We start from the raw sequence: 4,308 nt of genomic DNA on the forward strand, positions 1-4,308 counted from the left end.
AAAGCCACGCAAGGAGCTGGGCCGGGCGAGCGCCCAGCCTCAGACTGCGACCTTGCGCCGCCTCCTCCTCCTACTCCTCTGACACAGTGACACCGCGACACCGCTGGACCGTCCTCTGCAGCCACTGGTCTAGGAGGTCACTCCCGGATCAGCAGGGCAGAGCTGTGCAGCTGCACGGGTGTGAGAAAGGATCGCTGGGCAGGAGCGAGGAGGTGAGTAAAGGAGAGGGGTGGGAACCTTTGCCTCCTAGGGCAACGTCCCCCTTTCTCTACTCCCAAAGAAATCCCAAAGGATTCTTTATTTTTTTTTAAAGTTTCTTTCCTGAGCGAATGAGAGAAACTGACAACACCCCCAACAGGGTCTTCACTCTGAGGTCCACCCCCAGCCTGGGCCAGCCGCCATCTGCATGCCCCCAAGCATGCATACCCAGGGAGCTCACCCCACTCAACTGGGGCACCACCCTCGTGGGTCAGCCTCCAGAGCAATGGGGTTTACAGCTGCAGGACTATCCTCCACCGTCTGCCCTGGCCAAAGGGTCTTTGTAGTAAGCGGATGGGTGAAGTGAGGCCAGAGGAGGAGGGATAAAGAACATAGGCTAAAACAGCAGGTTTCTTCATTCCTCTGATGCCAGGATCTCCCGGGAGGCAGATGCTTTCTTGCTCCTTAGGGGAACCCTGGCCCGCAGCACAGTCTGGGCGAGATTAAGACTTGTCCCATGGGACCCACAGCTGCCTGTGTCACTGTGGTTAAGTGGGTGCTCCTACTGCAGCAACCCCACACTCCCAAGGGGTCTGCTACAAGCAGGTCTCCAGTACCCAAAGCATGAAGAGATCTGTCCCTCATTTAGGGCAGATGAGTGGGGCAGGGAGACACAAGCAACCCAAGTCTAGGATCATAAAACAGGCCTGGAGAGGAGGCGCGCACCTGCTGAGATGCTTCCCAAAGAGATGGGCCTGATCCAGGCAGACATGACTGCCACCTTCACACCACGTGAAATGAAACAGACAGTGGCAGTGGGGAGGGGAAGGGGGGGTCTTTGGGGAGCTCAACTAGCAGGCATTAGAGGTTGGGTCGGGGTGATCTCTGCGTGTTGAGAAACTGTGCACACTCACTTTCTGCATCCTGCGATCAACCACAGCAATCCTGTTCTCCCTATCCCTAGCCTTCACAAATAAGCTCCCTTCACCTGAAATGCAGGCCCTGGGAGTCGGGACCAGGCATGTCCACTCTAAAAGCAATAGCCCCAGGGAAGGGGGTTTTCAGTTTAAGTGTGCATGGAAATAATTTGGAAGAAAAAAGGCGAATTCCTGAATCCTACCCTAATTTTTTTTAATATTCCAAAAATCTTTTATTTTTATATACCAGGTGCATATAGGGTACTTTATAAGAGCAACCACAGGGAAAATTTATTTTTAAGTAAATTATTATGGAATTTGGTTATGAATGCACAGTATGTATGAGAATGTTCTAATAACTTTTTTAAACTTAAGCATCTTGTAATACCTAAATGAAGAACAAAGAAAAAGAGTTTTATTCTGTTTTTTTTGAACAGTATTGCTGCCTGTGTCACTGTGATTAAGTGGGTGCTGGTAATACATTAAATACATATTAAATCTGTGAAGTACAACAGTTTCATCTACATCTGCTGTTTGCTTTATTTTATTTTAAAGAAAAGACCAAGATCAAAATCTCTGAATTTATACTTTTCAACCTGAAAGAATCAAAATAGCTGTAATTCTAAAATAGCTTCAATATAGCAAATATTACTTCTGAGTACTAGTGGACTATACTGAATCGAGATGAAAGTATAAATATCTTACACTGCACTCAATCTGAAGTGTTGCCAATAAAATCAATTACAAATGTTTATTTTGAAAAATGGTATTATGGGGGCCAGCAGGTGGCATGGTGGTTAAGGCAGCTGGATTCCCACATGGCTGACCATGGTTTGAGTCCTAGACCTGGCAGCTTGCTTTGTCACTTTCCTTTTCTCTCTGTCTCTGGTCAACTGTCAAAAAAATAAAATAATGACAATGACTAAGATTAAATAAAATATTTTTTTAAAAAATTATTAAAAGAAAAGAAAAATGCTATTATGAAGTCCGCAGACTTGAATGCTGATCATGGTTATTCAGAGTTAAATACATAGAATACCTAGAAAATGGGTTGAATTGAAACCTGCAGGTAGTTTTATAATATTTATAAGCAGACTTTTTTCCTAAAGACAAAGAAGGTTATTGTTTCAATATAAATTAGGAGCTTTAAGACCATCTCCCTTGGGACCGGCAGTTGGCATAATGGCTATGTCGCTGGACTCCCACATAGTGGACCGCAGTTTGAGGCCCCGACCCGGTGGCTTAAACTCACGCCGGGCTAATGTGTGTGCGCGTGCCCAAGATCCCGAGAGGAGAATGGAGGAGAAGGGACTGCGGCATGGCCATCCCCTTTGGAGGGTGATTTCTCGCTTTCTATCTCTCTGTCTCTGCCTGTCCGGCGAGTGCACGTACCCTATAGCAAAAACCTCTCAAAAAAAAAAAAAAATCATCTCCCTTTAGTGCTTTAAACGATCTCACAGTCACAAACAACAGACCCAGCTAATTTCAAACGATGACTGGTGCTATTTAGGCAAAACTTCTCAGGTGTCAGTACTTTTCATTCTGTGTACATGAAATTACAGTAAAGAGATGACATAAACAACTCGTAGTGCCACTTCCATGGCAGGCACACATGTCACAATAACCAAGTTTGTCCTCCACCACCAAGTGTGGTTCTCCTGGTAGTTCACTCTGTGAAGGGTCATTAAGAATATCTTCGAATCCAATGGTCTCGTCGTTACCCGTCAAAATATCCAGCGAAAGGTTTAAGCTTGACAAAAATGGAAGCCGTTGAGCCTGTGGCACTGCCTTGAACTCCATTGTAGTTTTAGTGGAGCAAACAGCCCCTGGTTGTTTCTCAGTGTGGAAGAAGTCATCTTATCTTGGTTGAGATGGAAACTTTTTTCTGATAATTTAAGGGGACGACTGGGCAAAAGTTCACATTTCGCACAAGAAAATCCTTTTCGAAGAAGAGCATGACTTTCAGAAGGCCCGCTTGCCGGAAGTTCGGTAATTGGAACACTGTCTCTTAGCTGAGGTCCAAGCCCTCTGGCAGTCATCCTTAGCACGCTCTGCGACCAGCCTCAGCCCGTCACCGTCAGACGGTGCCCCCTAAATTCTTTATAAACTAAGTCTAAGATGAGACAGGGAACCTGTATTTGCTCTCAAACTGTTGTTTGGGAAGAGCAAACATTTAGTTTTTAAAAAAAAAAAGTCCATTTCAGCTCAAATGCCACCTCCTGAAAATGTCCTGTTCTGGGCCAGCCGGTGGTGTGGTGGTGAAGGTGGCTGGATACCATATGGCCTACTGTGAAGTCTGCTGAGTCCCAAAGCCAGCAGCTTAGAAAACACGCCAGGCACACGTGCATGCAGCCCCAAATCCCGAAAGAATAGAGATGGGATTGCAGTGTGGCCGTCCCTCCTAGTGGGTGCTTTTTCACTTTTCCTCTCTGTCTCTAGCACGTGTACATGCCCTCTAGCAAATTAAAAAAAAAAAAGTCTGTTCTTATTATCATTCCCAAAAGCAGCCCTCCGCCCCACCCCGATAAACCCTATTACCCCTTCCTATTCCTGTACAGCACTTGTCACCGTCAGATACACTCATTAGCTGTGTCCCTACCAAGACCAGAAGCTCCAGGAGGGCAGACTGAAATGCCAGGCCCCTGCCCTCTGTGGCCTGTCATGGCTGTGCCTGTGGCCTCAGAGAAGGGCTCTGAGGGTGTGGGCAGTCCCTCCTGAACTCCCACAGCACCACCAAGACCCGGCTACAGCTTCTGCCTTCAGAACTATGCTACGGTTTTAGAGAACCCATGAGGGACATTCAAAGAGGAAAGGGCTGCTCCCAGGCCTGGGGTCAGACCCCTCCTCATGGGGTACCATATGGCACAGATTCTTAGACCAGATCCAGACCCACTGGTGGGTCAGGACATTGGTTTACTGGGTTACAACCAGCATATGAGACTATCTAGATATAGAACATATCAGGGTGTGTTTAGGAAGTCTTGTTCGGGGAAACTTCTGTTTCCAGCACCAAAGTGTGTCTGTATGTGACATCAGGATGCAGAACGTGTTTCTCCCTGTGGGTCACACAGCTGCACCCCAGAGCGTCGGCATTCTGTCTCTACGCGGAGGGCCAACACGCTACCTCGCAAACACAGGCCTAACACCCTGTACTTACACACAGGGGAGAACAGGACAGTGCTTTTACCTTGAC

At 47.1% G+C, this 4,308-nt stretch overlaps 1 pseudogene; it reads right to left on the bottom strand.

The window, feature by feature from the left end:
* Positions 1-2,603: 2,603 nt before the first annotated feature.
* Positions 2,604-3,154, bottom strand: LOC102501126 (proteasome maturation protein pseudogene; annotated as a pseudogene).
* Between the last annotated feature and the right edge of the window lie 1,154 nt (positions 3,155-4,308).

The sequence above is a fragment of the Tupaia chinensis genome, unplaced genomic scaffold (genome assembly GCF_000334495.1).
Source record: "Tupaia chinensis unplaced genomic scaffold, TupChi_1.0 Scaffold144899_1, whole genome shotgun sequence".
Taxonomy (NCBI): Eukaryota; Metazoa; Chordata; class Mammalia; order Scandentia; family Tupaiidae; genus Tupaia; species Tupaia belangeri.